Raw genomic sequence first — 22891 nt, 5'->3', positions numbered from 1 at the left:
TGTATGTAGTAGAATGATCCATTCACCAAATGGCTTTTGCTTTTTTGCTCCCAGCATGCATCGGTCCTCCTCCCTATATACCCAGCCAAAGACATTCAGTTTTTTTATTTGGTGCACGGCAAGTATCCAGATGTATCCATTACTTATAACAGAAGGACTGTCTAGGCAGTCCCAGGCTTTATTTTATGATTTACTTAGTTTTTTGAACTACCGAGTTTAGCAGTACCAGGCGCCGGTAAAGATGCAGTTACTGTAACTCCTACCTACGCTGGAGCCAAAAACACCAGTGCCACTATATGCCCTGAGGTACTTGGTGGGCCTCAGCATAGCTAAGCTAGTACCTGTGCCAAGGTACGGACTGCAGGTCTGGCACAGAGATTACAGGTAAGTGTGCTGAAGTCCTAGCATTCAATGTAGGAGACGCATCGGTGTAGCTGCGGATGAAGGCCTCATGTGACATATCCTCACTAAGGTGCTGGGGATGGGTAGTAGATGCACTAGTAAGCATCTCTTCCTATGAGGCCAGCATACCCATACCTTCAAAATTGCTGCTTATGAGAAAGAATGCGCTTCCCTGGCCGCTCCTCCCCCAAACCAGACGAAACATCTGGGGCAGAGTTTAGCATCTGATGTGCTATATTGGACCACCTCGTGGTGAGATGCACATATATCCTTGGATATTTACCAAGATAATGGGAGTCATGAAGGCTCATCTCAGATGACAAAGAGTCGGGATACTGCCATCTTTGGATGACCTCCTGATATTAGCACATCTCAGGAGATGTTATAAAATCATCTCCAGATGACCATTGTCTGCCAACAAGAGCATGGCTGGATAATAAATTGGAAAAGTCCTCTCTATCTCCAACCCAGCAGATGGTGCACTTGGGGGTGCTGCTGGACTCTCTGGGACAGAGGATTCTTCTACCAGAAGACAAAATTGTGGCACTACATTCTCGGGTGCACAGTCTTCTCTGCAAGCAAAGAGTGTTGGCACACTTTGCAATGCAGGTGCTGGGCTCCATGGTGTCCACAATCGATATGGTGGCATATGCCCTGTTCCACTCCAGATCTCTGCAAAATTGGATTCTGGCACATTGGGGTGGACAGTATCATAAGATAAAATCCCAGATGATTTGCATCTTGCCAGAGGTTAGGCTCTCCCTCACCTGGTGGCTGGGGACAACTCATTTAAACAAGGGTCGTCCGTTATGGGTTCTGGATAGGGTAGTTCTCACCACAGATGCAAGTCTGCGAGGATGGGGAGCAGTGGCAGGTCACCACACCTTCCATGGAAGGTGGTAATGCAGGAAAGTCACCTACCAATAAATATATTGGAGCTTCGTGGGTTGCACAAAGCCCTCATACTGGTGCAGGACTTACAGGGAAGGCCTGTCCAGGTTCAGTCCGACAATGTGATATCTGTGGCCTAAATCTTTAATCAAGGAGGCACACAAAGTCTGGCAGCCATGAGGGAAGTGGCAGAAATTCTGTGGTGGGCAATCTCAGCAATATTCATCCCTGGTGTTCTCAACTGGAAAGCAGACTTCCTAAATCACCAGGACTTACACACCGGAGAATGGGCTCTTCATCCAGAGGTCTTTCAGATACTGGTGGACAAGTGGGGATTAACATACGTGGACCTCATGGCATCATGTCACAATCACAAAGTACCCAGGTACAGGTCCAGAATGATGGACCCCTCAGCCACCTTCGTGGATACTCTGGCAGTGAGATGGGATATCAGGTTGGCATACCTGTTTTCTCCAATCTCCCTCCTCTCAAGGGTCATCAGAAAGTTCAAGCAGGAAGGTGGCAGGATAATACTAATAGCTCCTGCCTAGCCCAGGAGGCATTGATTCTCTGACCTGACTTGTCTATCCATAGACAGTCCACTTCCACTGCCTCTATGACCAGATCTACTAGTGCAGGGTCCCTGACTATATCAGTATTTACCTCGGCTGGCTTTGACTGCATAGTTGTTGAGTCTGCCATCCTGAAGGCCAAGGGTTTTTTGGTGTCTGAGGGCAAGGAAGCCTTCTTCCGCCCGCATCTATCAAAGAATTTGGCATTCAATTTTTCTTTGGTGTGCTCACAGAAAATATGACCCTAAGATTTTCAAGGTTGCAAGAATACTTGCTTTTCTTCTGGCAGGATTAGACTTAGGTCTTCGCCTGACTACCTTGAGAGTTCAGATTTCTGCTTTATCAGCTTTGTTTCAATACAAAATTGCCCCTCAGCCGGGTGTTAGAACATTCTTGCAGGGGGCTCTCCAGGTACAACCTCCATTTGTCCCTCCTGTGGCTTTGTGGGATTTGACTTTGGTTCTCAGGGCATTGCAGTCGGCTTGTAGAGTTTTGGACTTGGCAGTCCTGTCATGTCACTCTCCATATTTGATTTTACATCAAGATAGAGCTGTCCTCCGTACTAAGGTGGGTTACCTACCAAAGGTGGTTTCCCGTTTCCATATGAATGAGGAGATTGTATTTCTGGCCTTTCAGTCTTCAGACCTGTCTACAAGGAAAGCTTCTTTGGATGTGGTTCAAGACCTTTGTATTTATGTGGATCGTACCAGCTCCATCAGGAAATCAGATTTGCTCTTTGTGTTAAATGGATTTCACAAAATAGGCTGTCCAGCAAATAGACTTTGGCTTGCTAGCTGCGTATGACTATTTCTCAGTTCTATACACAGGCTAATCTCCCTGTCCTAAACAAGGTGACAGCACATTCTACTCGTTCTGTGGGACCATCAAGGGTGGTTAGACATGGTACCTTGGCTGAACAGCTATGCAATGCAGCCACTTGGTCTTCCGTCAATACATTTATCAAATTCTATGCATTTGGTACTTTTGCCTCCCAGGATGCTTCTTTTGGGCAGAGGATTCTCCTCTCTGTGCAGTTATGGTATAACATACCTTAGATAACTCCTTTTCTTCGAGGTCCATAGGGTCCACAGAGCACGCTCCCTGATGCACCTGGCCTCAGTTGGGATCTGTTCTTTGGCTTTTTTCGTATCACTAATTCCCTCTTCATATGTGTAGTTTGTGTTGTGTGGGATGTACTTCCTTCTCCACTTTCCATCTCTTGATGTTATGCTTGTTAACAAATTGAATGCCTGTGGCTGGGGGCAGGGTATAGGGAGGATGACCAACGCATGCTGTGAGCAACAAAGCTAGAGTGGTTTGATTAAATGGCTTGTTCCACTACATACCCCAAGGTAGATTCTGTAGACCCTATGGATCTCCAAAGAAAAGGAGTAATCTAAGGTATGTTATACCGTAATGCTGAATATCCTCATATCAAATAATGCATTTACAATTCTGTCTGTGATGGGGAGAAGATAACTTTGGGAAGGAACTGTGCACAGTAAATCCAAAACTGATGTGTGTCCTATACATGGATAGGTCAATTCTATACACCTTAACTGGCATTTAAGATTCAATGACAGCAACCATTCTCTCTTCCTCTTCTAGTTTATGTCCTAGGATTGTAACATTTATATGTTCAGTCATGTTATGTGAAGAAAAATCCATTTTCTATCTTTGTCAAACTAAATGATTTTGGAAAGGGAAGAAAGCTGATTGCTGGAAGTTATTACTGCCACATTGAATTTGCTTTGTATTCTTTCAAAGTCAGAAATGTTTAATTGAACTGGGAGTTTCTTGTACTTAAAAGTTCAGGTGAATCTATTATTGCTAATCCAAGGCTGTGAGTGGTCTCCACTTAAAGATTACTTTGACTTTCTGTGATGTGGTGTCTGTTCCTAAAATAAAAGCTTTCAATATGTTAAAAATTTAGAAAAAAGTAACATGGGAATTTAATTTCTAGCAGAAACTCACACTAAATTAACCTATCTACATAAATCAATTTGTATTTTGCTTACATGAAATTCAGTACATCTGCTGTATGTATCCTTTTATCACTTTAGATTGTATATAGGGGGTCATTCAGACCCACTCGTGAGCGGCAGTATGCTCGCAAGTGGGTCAATGGTCCCCACTGCGCATACACACGACGAAGGGAGCTCCGTCGTGCGCATGCGCGAGACCCGGCGAGCTAAGGACTTTCCATCGCTCCGGGTCTTGCACCAAAGTGGGAATGCTGTCGATGTTGATTGACAGCATGCCCCCTTTGGTGGGCGTGTCGGGGGCGTGCCTGCCAGACAGAGGCGTTCCCATGGGAACACCTACCGTCTGAAGCCGGCCCCACTGACATCACTAGTGATTTTGGCTCTGATAGAGCCAAAATCACTCCTGGCCGGGAAACCCGACCACAGGGTTTCCTTTGCAAGTCCGATGGTCGTGATGGTCAAGACCATCGCGACCATCTTTTTGCACGCTCGTATATGCTGTGGGTGGTGACCCACAGCTATACGAGCGTCCAGGAGGACGCTCCATATTAATGGAGGAGGGCCCTGATTCAGACCGAGCGCTCTGGTCAGAGCGTCCGGCTCTGAATCAGGGCCATAGTCCCCATTCTGGTTCCAATATGTAGGGTTTTAGGTTACCATACAGTCATTTGCAAAGCATTTCTGAATAACTACTCCTTATCTTTCCACTATCTCTGTAGATTGGTGCTAATGAAATGAGTAACCCAAAAACACCTTTATTAAGTAACAGCTACATTACAGTTACTGACAGTTGTTCTGAACCAGTATCAGTAATGACATTAGCTAATAGTTCCAATATCTACTCAGTAAGTCCATCATAGGACCTGCCATGCTCCATTATTATATAACTACTAGATTTTGCCCATGATGTTACCCACAATAAAATAGTTTCTGCTATTTTTATTTGAGGTGTTCTAGTTGTATTGCTTTGCATAGAGGTTTATGTGACTAGCAGTGCTATACATAGTGGTGGCAGCAGTTCCTTCTCCCACCACTCGCACCAATGCATTTTTTTGCCTTGTGCACAGACTGCTATGTAGCCTATCCTATTCAAGTGAATGTAGACACCTCCCCCCACCCCTTACTAATGAAGGTGTAGGATTACTTTAGGTAAATGGATCAAGTGTTAGTATAACTTGAAAAGGACTACAATTGGACCATAAAAAAATTTATTACAGCTGCTCTAGGATTATATATCACAATCAGGAAATAATGCTGGATTTCCTAAACGGAAGGATGCACTCACTGTTTTTTTAAATCAACTTTTAAAGTTTATTCATCTTTAGACATCTCGGTGAAGCGAATAAAATTCTGTGTTCATGGTCAACGTTCGGTACAATCATGTACCTTTCTCAAGACCTCAATTCAACAAAGTCTTATATGATAGACACTGGAAACCGGATATAACAATATCTGTGAAACATGAAAAAAACATACAATAACCTGTCTATCAGGCTCCTATACATCAAATGTGACTGAATTATTATCAATCACTAATGGCCACAGCCATACCATTAACCACCAATGTGTGAGCAAAATATAAATGAGTGCACTCACAGCATGCAACATAACACCACATGTTATAACATGAAAAATAACTGCATACCTGTGCTCCACTGAACCCACGGCATAGACAATCGGGGATAATCTAAATATTAAATACATATATATAATTTATTATTAAGGCTCACAACTATCAATGGAGATAAGACTCCTGCTATAGCATTACTGTCCAAACCGCCGCTAATGGAGACCCAATCACAGCAGTGATAACAAAATGCACACATAAATACCTCCACATGAGCTCGCAGAGTGTGGCCAGACTAAAGAAATTCATAGGAAGACAAAAAAAACTGTAAATATAATCACCGCGAATATATCAGTGGCACAGTAGAAAACAGGGCCTATAGCCACGTGCATTATACACGCAAGCTTACCTGAAATAGCATGCCTGAAAGCAAACAAAACACGTGGCATGCCGAGGCTCCCATTAACCCCTGCCATGCTGGGAAAGCAGTGCTCAATCACGGCTAAAACCCGCCAGACCGGAAATGCATGGTCTTAATGAGATCCGCTTCCGCGTGTCACAGAGACACGCAAGCACAAGGTGGTATCCAGGCAACACACCCTGGCTATTCACAATAATATGCAAACAAAGGGTATCCAGGCAACGCGCTCACGCTATATAACAGACCACAAATCTGGAATGTGTGTCAGCAGTGTACCTAAGCCTGCACAATGAGACAAAGATATGATGTGTCAATGACGTTATAGGAACCTGATATGACTAACATCAAGGTTTCTAATAATGCAAAAATTACAACTAACATGACAATCAAGTTTAGTACATTAAGTGTACAATACACCAATTTTAACATATAATGATAAATACCATCAATACATTAAATAGTGAAACCCTGTGTGGCTAAGTATATCAGAAAACTGCCTATTTGTACATATAATAAAATAAAATACCAACCAAAATCCTAAATCTTACTGTATAAATAACTAAAAAATTTATTATGAGAAAACTGATACTGTAATATTGTAGAAAAAAGTATGATTTTCCTTCCTATAAAGACTCACAAGAACACACTCAAAGGATTGTGTTCATTTAAACCTCTTGGTATAACTGGATCAAGTTTATGGATCCAAAAGCTCTCTCGTCTTTTTAAACTTAAGAGCCTATCACAAGAAAAAAATTACCTAGCACTAAATAAGCAGGGGGATCAGACAAAAAAGCTGCAGATAAATAAGGTGATTGTCAACCTTACAACACAAATAAATAAAGAAAAACTGTGCTACTTAGGTCTGTGCTGGGACACTAGAAATGCAAATGTAGTCAAAAATCTAATTAAATACAAATTTAATAAGCTGTAAATCAGCACAGAATAACACATATATACAGAATTAAGAGTTGATCAGACTCTCATGATTAAAAAAACCACAAGCATAGCATAAAAAAACATATAGTAGTAGTGGCAAACGGAATGGTACAGTTCCAATTGAAAAATCTAAATTGCACACTGGTAGATAATTGGAAAATAGCCCTGTAAAAGTAGAATTGGATACAGTTAATTCATGAGAACAATTGTTCATGAAAAGGATAAATTGGGAAGTAGTGACAATAGTCGGACAGTCACATATGTGAATAAGTCGAAGACAGCCGACTTATTCACATATGTGACTGTCTGACTATTGTCACTACTTCCCAATTTATCCTTTTCATGAACAATTGTTCTCATGAATTAACTGTATCCAATTCTACTTTTACAGGGCTATTTTCCAATTATCTACCAGTGTGCAATTTAGATTTTTCAATTGAAACTGTATCATTCCGTTTGCCACTACTACTATATGTTTTTTTGCTATGCTAGTGTTTTTTTTAATCATGAGAGTCTGATCAACTCTTAATTCTGTATATATGTAAACCAAAGATATAGGATGTACAACTGCTCATGAATGCATTAACTCTAAAGCTCAGCTGAATAACTTCTCCCTGATGTTGACTTAGTCTGTGGTACAGGGAATGTATACTGTAGTGACTGTGGTAGTCATCAAAGAAAGTTCATGTTCAACCTAAAGAGAGGGAACAGTATAACATGTCAGGTAGAAAGTCACACAGGTGACCAGTCTCATGCATAGTATTGTTGTTTCAATTAGATATAATTAAGGACACTATTTAAAATATTTAAAATAATTAAGTTTATGATTTAACACACACCTGTATATTGTATGTTGCACTTACACAGGTATGTTGCACTTATGGATTTTGACATTGGATATTTTAATAATAGATATAGATATATATATATATTTATGTTTTTAAAAAATTGGATACAATTAATCTACAAGTAGTTTACACTTGAGAAAGATCATTACCTGTTTTTTATGTATCTTTTATGTATTTATTCATGCATGTTGTGTTTAATTTTATGCAGATGATTCAGGAGGTTTATGAGTGTTGTAACTACACTGGTGTCAGTACACTTTGGTTTTTTCACATTTAAGCTTTCACCACCGATATATAATTATGTACACAAGTTTTATTATTATGACAACTATGTATCACATTTTTTATCCATAGCAGTAGCGGCGCAGCCCGGCCTGACTGCACACGCATCCGTTACCATGGAGACACTGACACTAGGGAACTCTTGCTCCCCCGGGTCCATCTCGAATGACGTGACATCTGGTGAGATGTAATTTCCGGGAGTGGAGGCGCGGCATGTGCTGGGCATCGGGGAACCGTGGGAGGACAGGTAAGTCTTGATTAGTGATGGTATTTATTTTGCACTGTTTGTTCTTCACTGTTGTATTTCCTGATGAAGGGGTGAACGACCCCAAAACATTGACTTGAAATATACACATTTTTTTCACAAGTCTTGGAGTGCCACCTGTTTATTCTTGATGGATATGACAAGGGGATTTGTTTTCCCTGGAGAAAGGCACCCAAGCCAGTTGGTGTCAGCTGCCAGCAGAGTGCCAGTTTTTTGAAAATTTTATATATATATATATATATATATATATATATATATATATATATACACACACACACAAATATATTTTACATACACACAATGTACATACATGGTCATGTTATACTATTGTCCAGTGGATTGCAGGGCAACTATGTGGACATTGTGTGTGTGTATAACTGTATATGTATGTGTGTGTGTATATATATATATATATATATATATATATATATATTAGTGAGGTGCATAAATATTGGGACATTGACAGAATTTTCATATTTTGGGCTTTATTCACCACCACAATGGCTTTGAAATGAAACAAACAAGATGTGCCTTAACTGCAGACTTTCAGATTTAATTTGAGGGTAATTACATCCAAATCAGGTGAACGGTGTAGGAATTACAACGGTTTCTATATGTGCCTCCCACTTTTTATACATACACACACATACACACACACACACACACACACACACACACACACACATAGAAACACTAATTTACACACACACACACACACACACACACACAGAGATGCTGACATAGGTACCATGCATTCCACTGGTGAATAGCATAACATGCCCAGGTATGTATGTATATATATATATATATATATATATATGTGTGTGTATATGTATATATATATATATATATATATATATATATATATACAGACACAATGTACATACCTGGCCATGTAATACTATTGACCAGTGGTGTGCAGGGTATATATGTCAGCATCTCTGTGTGTGTGTGTGTATGTATATATATATATATATATATATATATACTGTTACAGGATCATGGTAGCAGGTCCCTCTCCTGGGGTAGATGGACACCACCTTATACACAGCAGACAGGAAACAGCACACCAGTTGTGGAATTTTTGTGCAAGCCAGACGGTGCCAGTTTTTATTGTGCAATTTCAACAATCAAATAAACAAAACATAAAATAAACCCTAGCCCGGCTTGGCACTAACTAGACAGTAAGTTCCCTATCTAACAGAACACTAAACAAAATCCCCATCCACAGTGCATTCTGTTTTACAGCCAATAGTGTCCCAGAGCAAGCTAACATGCGGCCTGCTCTCCCAGGTATGAGACACTCAGCTATGAAAAAACCCAGTGTATCTGAGCCACTTTCAGGTGCAAGCCCTAATGAGCCTGCTACCAGGCTAAAAGGCCCAACACATGGAGTGGCCTGTGGATGGAGCCCTCCCTCTCCTCACATCCACACCCCCAGGACCCACTCTGGCTTTCCACAGAAGCTGACATTTATAGTCTGCTTATTTTACAGTCTTCTCCTGTGGTTTTTAAAAGACATAAGACAGGAATCTGGGACATATATAGCAGCCATTCCACACTTCTCCAGTGCTTCTATCACAATACATATACACACACACAAAGTACATACCTGGGCATGTTATACTATGACCAGTGGAATGCAGAGCACTTATGTGGGCATTGTGTGTGTGTTTATACACACACACTCACAGTGTCCACATAGGTGCTTGCCATTCCGCTTGTCAACAGTACAACAGAATCAAGTTGAGACTTTTGCTGTGTACACACTGTATGATTAACTTTCAGAATGTAATGATAACTATACTACTGTTGTTGTTGTTGTTGTTAAAATCTGACAGTTTCAGGCACCTCCAAACCACTAAACAATGGTCATTAGCAATCAAATTCCATTGCCCATGCAAGCAGGCATAACTGGTCGATATTGACCAGTTAAGCCTGTTTACAATATGGACCCAAGATTGTTGATTTTTGTGTAGTTTTGTTTGTGGGGAGGTTATTGCATGTGTTGGATGAACATCCATCACATGCAGGACCAACACAAAATGATAATCTGATCGTTGTCATCGCTCCGTGTCTGAGCATTAACCTTACCTTTGATTACAGTATCAACCCCTGGCCAAAGCAGTAACAGCTGCAACCTGGTTGGTTCTTATACATTTCAGTAGTAGAAACCAAGGATATTTTTTGCAAATACAATGGTTAACACAACCACGGTAACTGCAAGTCCTATGGTTCTACATAACCTTGAATATTTTGTAATCTGACTTAAAATTTTCCAAAAAATATCTATAATTAATAAATATAGTAGCACTGCAATTATTAAAACATATGTTACACATTTTTACATTAAACTTATCACTCTAAAAATAAAAACAGAGACAAATAAGGGTGAAATTAACACCTTTATTTTGTACAAAAAGTAACATCGAAATAAAATTTATTATAGTTAAAACACTTTTCATTTTAAGCAACAAATCTGTGCATAATCTTTAATTATCTTTTTTCAAGCTTTTCTCTTGATGATAAAGGAAATTGCCTGTAAAAAATAGATTTCAATTATTTTTTAATTTTTTTAAGGTAACAACAAAGATTTGACAAAGTAGTTAGTGTACAACTAAGCATATAAGCAAAATGTGTATGTGGACAAATTATCCCTAACTGTACAACTCCAATAACAATATAAGGTCCTGAGATTGGTAGGAACATAATTGATAAAGCTATTCACAGGCAGTTAAGGTATTAAGATCCATGCTGTTTTGCAAATGCACCAAGAGGTATATGACACCTTCTGCTGCCTTAACAAAACAAGCACTGCATTACAAGTTGCATAGTTGACTTCAACATTGCAACCAATCATGAATTATTTAGAAAGGAATTTGTATGATATACCACCAGATATAAGCACGGCGAATGTCAAACAGATGCCGAGAGGAATAACAGTGAAAATGCTGACAAGGTAAGTCTATAAGGTATTCCTTAACTCCCCCCCCTATACCTCCCTTAGTGGAGCCGAATGCCTACTTTCCCCCACTCATATTGCCTAATTTAAACTTCTCCCAGGGGTGCCTAAACCTGACCTACACCTCTCCACAGCCTAAACCTTCCCCTAGCCAAACCTTTCCCGGGGTGGTGCCTGCCTTTTAAGGCACACATTCACAAAAAGACATGGAAATGACAGCACGGTTACAACATTCCAATCGTGCTGTAGTTTCCATGTCTGTGATGTGCCTACACTGAATGTTCAGTGTAGTCACATCAATAATTTCCCTACCATGCTCAATCTGATATTATCGTGAGGTTTATATATGAGGGAAAGGGGTACTAGGAAGCCCTAAGCACAGGTACCAAAATGCTGTATGAACAGAAAAATGAGACAGATAAAACTCCAATATAATTCAATAACTGGATTATATCCCAGGTAGTAATTACACTGAGGAGGTGCACCCATGAGAGTGAAATATAATACAGGAAAAGAAAAGAAAAGTACCCTCTTTGGCTAGGGCACAGTATGTCTAAGTAATCTAAAACTTAACTTTTAATAAGTATATAATTGTAAAAAGGACTAACAGGACTAGACAACAAATAACAATGATAAAGCTGAATATCTATGAGAGGGTATCAATGACCATCTTGTCTCTCAAAATCTGGAACATAAAGCGTAATAGCCTATAAATACCATGAAAAGAGTATGTGAGATCTCTGCTATTGAAGCAGAGAGATATAATAAATACAATAGGTGAACATATAAGAAGCAATATATAACAAATAAACAGAAAAGTTCTGAAGTAAAAACTGAACCTAATATCCGCCATATCAATTCATGAAAATTAAAAATAAGGGTGCCATATAAGTACAGTGATTATCAGGGCACTATATAAATATCTGCAATAATGTACTAGGTATCGGTGTACATATGTAGGTCACCACATATCATCACAACACATATCATCATGGGAAAAAATGAGTGACTCGGTAATGAAATGCAATCAAAATATATTCAAAAACAGTCTGGTATTTCTCACTATATGAGTGGTTAAACCAGTGTTAGTGACAGGGTGATGTGTGAGTAGTAATAATACAATCAAGATACCACTCACTTAAGGTAAGGGGCTAGGTGGCTTCTGTATCCCATTTGCACAGGTATTGAATGGGATATGAGTGGACCCACCACATATAACATGAGGGTATGAAAATAGAAAAGATGGTATGTATATACTGTCACCCATATGTGTCCACCTAGAGCCAGATGATATAAATGTGGCTTGAACTAGTGGACCACTGGAAAGGTGAGAGAATATCCAGAGAGGGACAGTGAGTACACGTCAAATAACACTACCATCCTTATAAAATGAAAATTATAGCCAGCTGATAGGAATAACAAATGGCACAAAGCACCATGAAAGTGAAATGAAAGAACAGGACAGCGCCAGGCTCTGCAATGAACACACCTCACCCCACTGATATCATATGACAGTGCAGTGGGAACATTACATGAAGTGGTGTAGTCCGGATGTCCGTTGAGTTGGACAGGGGAGATACCTGTATGTGTGCTGTGGCGGAAAGTTCAGACCACGGGAGTCCCCACGTGCACTGCGGGGGCTCCCTGCTACCAGACAGCAGACACACGTTTCACCTACGGCTTCGTCAGTGAGCTCCGTGATGTCATGGAGGGCTGGCCTCTATTTTCTGTACACACCCGCCAATCAGATGCAGGGCTGGGGAACAGGATGTTTTCTATTGGCTAGCAACCTGGTAGTCGCGTCTCCATGGGAACTAGCCTCCATACAAGCATAGCCTATACAGGACTGAGAAGCAAGACGTTTCCTATTGGCTAATGTCCTGATAGTCGCGTCTCCATGGAAACTAGTCTCCGTTTATGGGATTTAAAAGAAGCTAGACAAATGAATCCAGATTATTAAATAGCAAATAAGAAAGTGTCCAGAATATTGAATGAGAAATAAATAAATACCCTACATGAGGGAAATATACAAACAAATTTATAAATAAGGTAAAAAGCGTAATTGTGCAGCGTATAGATAAATTAGATGTTAAATTCATGTGTAAAAAGAAAGAGAAAGACAGAGTATATCTGTCAATATTAAGTGAAGTGTGAATAATAAAGGTGTTTAATTAAACGCTATATAGTATATAATTATAGATTAGTAAATATTATTATTATTATTATCCTTTATTTATATGGCGCCACAAGGGTTCCGCAGTGCCTTACATAGTACATAAACATAGTGCACAAACATAGTACATAGACATAGTACATAGACAGTTGAGCAGAACAAGAAAACAGTGTCATACAGTTTAAGACAATGCAATACATGTACATGGTATATAAACACTGCTGCAACAGAAGCAGGATGGCAAAAGTCACGGGTTAGGTGCTTTTGAGTATAGAGCAGATAATATAAGCAAAGAAAGGATAAGCACAAGAGGAAAGAGGGCCCTGCTCGTGAGAGCTTACATTCTAGAGGGGATGGGCAAACAGACAGGGGTGACACAGATGGGGTAGACAGTGAGCATGGGACAGAGGGTTAGGATGACAGATGGGTGGATTCCTATTTTACAGTATGTGTGGAAGTCATTTGAATTAAGATTTATGCCACTGACATTCTACTTTAAGAGGCAGTTTTTGTAGGTGTCTGTGGAAAGCCATGGCTGTTATATCAGTTTACGTGAAGTCTGACGGGTAGCTGAAGCCACTTCATGAAGGGTTATTTAGAGAGTTTGGTTAACGTATAAACCAGCAGTCTCAGGTAAATGTAGAAATTGGTAAAAGTAGTTGTTGTAAAGAGATGTTCAGATGTAAAATAATAAGTTGTGATCAAGTGTGAATTCTATAAGGCACATTTATTGATTTGGAGGGTGATGGGAGACATGTGAGGTTTGCAGGATATTTATTCCATAGTATATCCGCTGTCCGTGTGTGGGGCCTGGATTTGGTGATATGTCACCAGATAATAAAAGCAGAAGAATGGAGAAGTAGATATAGTTGTAGGTGTGTAAAAAATTTATATAGTGACACAATAAGGCTGTAATAGTCAATTTTTGATGAAAAGAAATCTCATTAGTTTTTAGAGGAGGTGAGTGACTCAATAGGGCGGCAGTGTGCCCAGAGAGGGGAGATGCAGGGAAAGTTAGGGATGTTATATACTTAGAGAAAATACAAAGGATGGAGTTGAAAAAAAGAAATGTGTAGTACATGGTGAGTTTTAGGTTTGTTTTTTTTTAGACAAATTTTAAAGTAATGGTATCTTAATCTGAAATTACCTTAGATGTTGGTCAATGTTTGTTCAACTGTTTGATTAACTGTTATGTAATCACACTTTGTGCATTTAACACTTGGTGTTTTTAACCCCTGCTGCAAACAGCCCCAGCTGCCCCTAGACTGAATATAAGGAGTGGTAACCCTTGATTAAGATAGGCTACAACTGACTCAATTGGCTTGCTGATCAAAGGAGATAACTAGCTCTGAGTTGGAGCAAAAACCAGGCCAGATATATACCATAAACTATGCTTCACTGACCAATACAGACTATACAGGAAGAGAATACAAACTAAAGGAAAATTACTGGGGTGAGAAGATGAAGAAATATATAAAGTGTAGAGTGTGAATGTAAGTGAGAGTAGATTCAAATAGGAAAAAATGTATAAATAAATAAATAAATTATCAATAAGCTCAATATCACATGATAAACAAGTAAATAGTATAAATTGTGTAATAAATATATTAAAATAAATTAAAATAAAATAACAAGAAGTAAACATGGACAAATAGAAGACAATGGAATAGGGGAATGAAGATTTTTTAAGTTAAAGAAAAGCCGTATAATTAATATATTCATTTAGACCAGAAGGTTGCATGGTCTGTAGTTTAAATGTCCATTCACTCTCCTTCTGTAGTAGGACCTTGGTCAGATCGCCTCCCCTAATACCTAATCTCACGTGTTCTAAACCAAAGGCTTTAAGGTTGGTAGGGGAGCCTCCATGATGCTTCATGAAGTGGCTGGCCAAAGAGGTCAGTTTTTTCATTTTCTTTGAATCAATCATAGCATTTCTTATGTTGCCAATGTGTTCAAGAAGTCTATTTTTGAAAGGTCTCGTAGTCATGCCTACATATCTTTTATGACACGGGCATTCCAGACAATAGACCACTCCAATAGCATTACAGTTGAAGAATTGTTTTATTTCCAATGTATTATCATATCTATCCTTGATACAATCTACCTTTGCCATATATGGACAGGCTTTACATTTCCCACATGGGAATGTCCCTCTGATCTTACTAATTTTTCAAGGATTTGGATTAAAATGGCTGTTGGTCAGGGTATCTCTGAGATTAGAAGCTCTACGCCAGCTAAAGGCCACCCGGTGGTCCTGTTGTTTTTTAAGATCTGAGTCCAATAGTAGAATATGCCAGTGTGTATTGACTATATCCTGTAGTTGTTTCCACTCATGGCAGAAATTCCCAACGAAACGAATTTTGTTGGTGTCTGTCTTATCCTTCTTGCCGGAAAAGATGAGATTATCTCTTTCCATCTTGCTCACTTGAAATTGGGCCTTTTTGATTGAGCGTTTACTATAACCTCTGTCCTTTAGCCTTTGGCATAGTTCCACACTTTACTCCAGGTATGTATCCTTTCTGGAACAATTTCTCCGCAATCTTAGGAATTCTCCTTTGGGTATGTTCCTTATTGTTGGAGGAAAATGCGAGCTATTTTGATGTAGGACACTGTTGGTAGCTGTGTCCTTTCTGTAGAGTTCTGTCATAACGGTACCTTCTTCTCCCATGATAATGTTAAGATCAACAAACTATTATTGAAAGAAAAAAAGGAAAATTTTTGAGAGACAAACGGGATTTTTCCACAGGAACAGTATTTAAGTGGAATAATGTAAGGAGAGACCAAGGGAGACAATCTAAAACCGGTCCTCCGGTAGCGAAGATAATCTATCTTCATCATCCAACTCCCAGTTAACTTTTTTAGAAGAAAGTACTATAACAACCAGAGGAACAAACCGGAATATAAAAAGAGGACGCAGAGGAGTAAGAAAAAGAGAGGTCAATCCAAGATCATGGCTATCCCCCCAACCCCAGCGGCAATCCTCAAGAACACAACAGAAGAGGTTTTAACACGCAGGGATGATCTGAAAATTATCAACCTATCAGAAAAAGCTCTCTCTGATGTTGAGATACATTTACTTAGCAAGGGACTCTCGTTCTCCCCTGTAACATCATTCAACAGATTTAACTGGGAAAAAGACCTACGACTATTTTGCATGAAGTTACTTCTGAAAAAATTCTTCAGTAATAAGAAAAATGAGGACAATATCATAACCTCTGATACATTGACTCCCATAACTTACTCAGAAGAAGAATTAGAGGCAATTGAGGCCTTGGAAGATCTCTTAATAGATAATGAGGAAGCCCCATGCACTACTCCTATAATGAGAAGACACTTATGCAAAAAGAAATCTTCCTTCTGCCCACAGGAGACCATATGTCCAGAGGTCAAAATATTCATGGACCTTGTATCAAAAGACATGGACCAACTATATTCTAGTAGAAAAGTGAATTTTCCCTCCAATAACAACTTGACTCAACAAGAAAGAAAAGCCTTGAGACAGCTCAAGGAATGGAATGAGGTTGTTATCAAACCCTCTGATAAAGGGGGCAACATCGTCATCTGGCCTGTTGGTATTTACTTAGAAGAAGTCTATAGACAACTTAACGATACCACATGCTATAAACAACTTCTATTAACCCTATTGATAATTATCTCTATCTATACAATAGACTCGTTAATACGGCTTCTGATAAAGGTATCATTACTAATGATGAAAAGGCATTCCTACAGGTGGAGAACCCTAAAACACCTATTTTTTATCTCTTGCTAAAGATCCACAAAGATATCGCCAAACCACCTGGTAGACCCATAGTTTCAGGGATTTCGAGTTTACTCGAACTAGCCAGTATCTTTCTTGATAAACATCTGAGACACCATGTGATTAGCCTTCCATCGTATCTTCAAGACACATCGGACCTACTAAGAAAGCTAAATGATGTCCAGTTGGATGGCAGTTACTTCTTAGTCACCCTAGATGTAGAATCACTTTATACCAGCATCCAACACCAACTTGAGATAGCACCGGTAAAGTATTTTCTTAACATGGAAGGTCTTAATCCATTCCATAAATTTCTGTTGGAACTTCTGGAATTTGTTCTCACTAGAAATTATTTCACCTTTAATAATAATTTTTTTCTCCAGATACGCGGGACAGCGATGGGCGCGGCTTGCGCACCCACATATGCAAATTTGTTTTTGGGATGGTGGGAGGCAGAGTACGTCTTCAATGAAGACATGGAAATTTTTACATGCCATATAACTACTTGGCAAAGATATATTGACGATATCTTTATGATTTGGCAAGGATCAGAATTAAAATTAAATCAATTCATAGACAGACTTAATCTGAACAATTTAAACTTGAAACTCACAAGTAACATCAGTAATGAGATGGTTAATTTCTTGGATCTTAACATTATCATGGGAGAAGAAGGTACCATTATGAGAGAACTATACAGAAAGGACACAGCTACCAACAGTGTCCTACATCAAAATAGCTCACATTTTCCTCCAACAATTAGGAACATACCCAAAGGAGAATTCCTAAGATTGCGGAGAAATTGTTCCAGAAAGGATACATACCTGGAGTAAAGTGTGGAACTATGCCAAAGGCTAAAGGACAGAGGTTATAGTAAACGCTCAATCAAAAAGGCCCAATTTCAAGTGAGCAAGATGGAAAGAGATAATCTCATCTTTTCATGCAAGAAGGATAAGACAGACACCAATAAAATTCATTTCATTGGGAATTTCTGCCAGGAGTGGAAACAACTACAGGATATAGTCAATACACACTGGCATATTCTACTATTGGACTCAGATCTTAAAATACCACAGGACCACCGGGCGGCCTTTAGCTGGCGTAGAGCTTCTAATCTCAGAGATACCCTGACCAACAGCCATTTTAATCCAAATCCTAGAAAAATTTGTAAAATCAGAGGGACATTCCCATGTGGGAAATGTAAAGCCTGTCCATATATGGCAAAGGTAGATTGTATCAAGGATAGATATGATAATACATTGGAAATAAAACAATTCTTCAACTGTAATTCTATTGGAGTGGTCTATTGTCTGGAATGCCCGTGTCATAAAAGATATGTAGGCATGACTACGAGACCTTTCAAAAATAGACTTCTTGAACACATTGGCAAAATAAGAAATGCTATGATTGATTCACAGAAAATGAAAAAACTGACCTCTTTGGCCAGCCCCTTCATGTAGCATCATGGAGGCTCCCCTACCAACCTTAAAGCCTTTGGTTTAGAACACGTGAGATTAGGTATTAGGGGAGGCGATCTGACCAAGGTCCTACTACAGAAGGAGAGTGAATGGACATTTAAACTACAGACCATGCAACCTTCTGGTCTAAATGAATATATTAATTATACGGCTTTTCATTAACTTAAAAGATCTTCATTCCCCTATTCCATTGTCTTCTATTTGTCCATGTTTACTTCTTGTTATTTTATTTTCATTTATTTTAATATATTTATTACACGATTTATACTATTTACTTGTTTATCATGTGATATTGAGCTTATTGATAATTTAATTATTTATTTATGCATTTTTTCGTATTTGAATCTACTCTCACTTACATTCACACTCTACACTTTATATATTTCTTCATCTTCTCACCCCAGTAATTTTCCTTTAGTTTGTATTTACTAATCTATAATTATATACTATATAGTGTTTAATTAAAAACCTTTATTATTCACACTTCACTTAATATTGACAGATATACTCTGTCTTTCTCTTCCTTTTTACACATGAATTTAACATCTAATTTATCTATACGCTGCACAATTACGCTTTTTACCTTATTTATAAATTTGTTTGTATATTTCCCTCATGTAGGGTATTTATTTATTTCTCATTCAATATTCTGGACACTTTCTTATTTCCTATTTAATAATCTGGATTCATTTATCTAGCTTCTTTTAAATCCCATAAACGGAGACTAGTTTCCATGGAGATACGACTATCAGGACATTAGCCAATAGGAAACGTCTTGCTTCTCAGTCCTGTATAGGCTATGCTTGTATGGAGACTAGTTCCCATGGAGATGCGACTACCAGGTTGCTAGCCAATAGAAAACATCCTGTTCCCCAGCCCTGCATCTGATTGGCGGGTGTGTACAGAAAATAGAGGCCAGCCCTCCATGACATCACGGAGCTCACTGACGAAGCCGTAGGTGAAACGTGTGTCTGCTGTCTGGTAGCAGGGAGCCCCCGCAGTGCACGTGGGGACTCCCGTGATCAGAACTTTCCACCACCGCACACATACAGGTATCTCCCCTGTCCAACTCAACGGACATCCGGACTACACCACTTCATGTAATGTTCCCACTGCACTGTCATATGATATCAGTGGGGTGAGGTGTGTTCATTGCAGAGCCTGGCGCTGTCCTGTTCTTTCATTTCACTTTCATGGTGCTTTGTGCCATTTGTTATTCCTATCAGCTGGCTATAATTTTCATGTTATAAGGATGGTAGTGTTATTTGACGTGTACTCACTGTCCCTCTCTGGATATTCTCTCACCTTTCCAGTGGTCCACTAGTTCAAGCCACATTTATATAATCTGGCTCTAGGTGGACACATACGGGTGACAGTATATACATACCATCTTTTCTATTTTAATACCCTTATGGTATATGTGGTGGGTCCGCTCATATCCCATTCAATACCTGTGTAAAGGGGATACAGTAGCCACCTAGCCCCTTACCTCAAGTGAGTGGTATCTTGACTGTATTATTACTAATCACATATCACCCTGTCACTAACACTGGTTTAACCACTCATATAGCTAAGGGTCATTATAGTTATCACTTTAGCATAGGCACTGCTTACAGGTGATACCTGCTTATCATGCCTATGTATTGCTTATACACATGAGACCCGGCTATTGTTTTTTCTTTTTCATTTCTAGTGAGTAATACCAGACTGTTTTTTGTATATATTTTGATTGCATTTCTTTACCGAGCCACTCATTTTTTCCCATGATGATATGTGTTGTGATGATATGTGGTGACCTACATATGTACACCGATATCTAGTACATTAGTGCGGATATTTATATAGTGTCCTGATAATCACTGTACTTATATGGCACCCTTATTTTTAATTTTCATTAATTGATACGGTGGATATTAGGTTCAGTTTTTACTTCAGAACTTTTCATTTTATTTGTTATATATTGCTTCTTATATGTTCACCTATTGTATTTATTATATCTCTCTGCTTCAATAGCAGAGATCTCACATACTCTTTTCATGGTATTTATAGGCTATTACGCTTTATGTACCAGATTTTGAGAGACAAGATGGTCATTGATACCCTCTCATAGATATTCAGCTTTATCATTGTTATTTGTTGTCTAGTCCTGTTAGTCCTTTTTACAATTATATACTTATTAAAAGTTAAGTTTTAGATTACTTAGACAGATACTGTGCCCCTGCCAAAGAGAGTACTTTTCTTTTCTTTTCCTGTATTATCTTGAGGTTGTATGGCATGTTTGGGCAATGATTGATGTTGGATGAGACCAGTGGGAGCTCGCAAGGCTGGCTGCATCCAACATAAATGTTCACTATTTGTGCCAAGTTACTGAGTACTTGCACGAATATGATATTGTTATTGTGCAATTGCTCAGTATTAATGCTAAGTGGATGAGTGCCATAAATGCCCCCGGGGGTTCCTAAACTTCCCCCCCAGGCTACATGTAATAATTACACATTAGCTTATGAATTTTATTGTGGGGTACAGGATGAACATAGGCATCGGTATATCGTCACCTATGTTATATCCCTTCTGGGATTACGCCTTTAGGTAAGCTGGCGGTCAGTATATCGTCCACCAGCTTCATGACTACTTTATATTTTTTTATCTTTAGTTGTATGAAAATTGAGTACATTTGTGTAAATGGGGTGAAGTGGAAACTTACCTTACCAGCAAACATATGCATGTTTAAGTGTGAAGTTGAGGCTCTCATAACTTTGTCCTCAGAAGTCCAAACAGTGCATGTTTTTTAGGTCTCTTGACAAAATCACACATTAAATATATCCTGCACACTATGTACAATGTGTACATTAATGGCATGGACTCATGACTACATCTGTGTACTGTCTTAGAGACCATAGAAAACATGACCTGTGTGGAGTCGTGTGGGCAAAAACTAGAGTGAAAATATAAAAATGTAATAATCATAGTGATACCTAAACAATAAACCTTAACAATTTTAAAATTGATCCAGTGTATTGTTTATCAATCACTAGCATAGTCAATATTTGTATATTATACAAAAACATTACAATGGGCATTTGTGCATGTTAACTCACCAAGATTAGGGCTGCTCCAGTAAACTCATTTAAATTCTTTCATTCTTCTTTCTAACTTGATAATTAAAGCATGATTTGTCCTAAAAAGTCTCCAAACACAAAAACAACATAAACAAAATGTGATTTCAATTCTTTCACATAAATAATATACATATACATTACAAACACATACATTGTCATAATAAAAAGAAGTGGGCTCAGAATGCTCACTTAAGGCCCATGATTGTGTGTAGCCAAAAAAAGGGAACTTTCATAATCTACCCACTATAATACATATAAGTGTATGTATTACCTAATGCCCTCACTCCTTTTTGTGTACCTAGATTGTTTGGGAGAAATTTATACATGTTGATGTAAAACATTTTAGAAAAAATAAAATAAAGGAACAATATCACCATTTAAAACGTGTCCCTCGATGATTCTTCATGGGGTCTCTTCCTCTGTATATTCCACTATTCATGGTAACTGTGACCTTCATCGTATCTTCATGGTTGACGCACCTCTGGATCTTCCTCTCTTCTTCTGCTTGGTGTTGGTGGTTGTTTTGAAGAATTTGGAGGTGGTGATACTAGTGGGTAGATGTATCCTCCAGCATTCTGTAACAATTGTTGGGAATCCAGGGAAAACCATTGATGTTGAGCTGCTTGGGCATAGGGTCCTTGAAGTGGAGATGTCTGCTGTTTTGCCATGAAGAGCCATATCAAACAAAAAAGAACACAAAAACAGTAATGCAGATACTGAGATAAGGATATGCACTAGTAGATATCACCTTCTCCTACTCAACATTAAATCATAAAAGAAAACTAATGCTACATAAACATGTGGCAAGATATTGAAAAAAACATAAATTCTATATTAGAAACCTCAATGGTGTCATATATAAAAACAAATTGGTATTATTGAAATAAAACAACACACACTAGATAACCTCAAAGAAGAAGTAACAGAATAGTCTGGAAAAAAAGTATGCTGCTGACAACTCTGGCGCATCCCACCTGATGCTGAGGTCGTCTATGTGAAGACTACAGGGCCACCTGCATGCAATGATCCTTGGAAACAACAGAGTGAGTGGTACATTGCTCAGAATTGCATTCCTACCCCTGAGCATCTTACTAATGTATAGGACGCCTGAGGGAAGACCAATCTTCTGAGTTAGTATTCAATCAGAGAAATAGAATAGTGATAGACTCATAAATAAATCTTTAAATATATGTATATTATACTGAAAATCAAAAAGGTAAATTGAAAGAA

General features: G+C 38.7%; 1 long non-coding RNA gene across 1 annotated transcript; it reads right to left on the bottom strand.

Annotated features, from left to right (window-relative positions):
* Window positions 1–10561: 10561 nt before the first annotated feature.
* On the bottom strand, window positions 10562–22383 carry LOC148443240 (uncharacterized). Its single transcript, XR_015875710.1, has 2 exons — window positions 21641–22383; window positions 10562–10708 (listed from the first exon to the last, which is right to left on the bottom strand). It is a non-coding gene; the product is annotated as an uncharacterized LOC148443240 (long non-coding RNA).
* Between the last annotated feature and the right edge of the window lie 508 nt (window positions 22384–22891).

This window comes from Taudactylus pleione, unplaced genomic scaffold (genome assembly GCF_031769625.1).
Source record: "Taudactylus pleione unplaced genomic scaffold, aTauple2 ptg001314l, whole genome shotgun sequence".
NCBI classification, from domain to species: Eukaryota; Metazoa; Chordata; class Amphibia; order Anura; family Myobatrachidae; genus Taudactylus; species Taudactylus pleione.
This window is presented reverse-complemented; position numbering and strand designations above follow the sequence as displayed.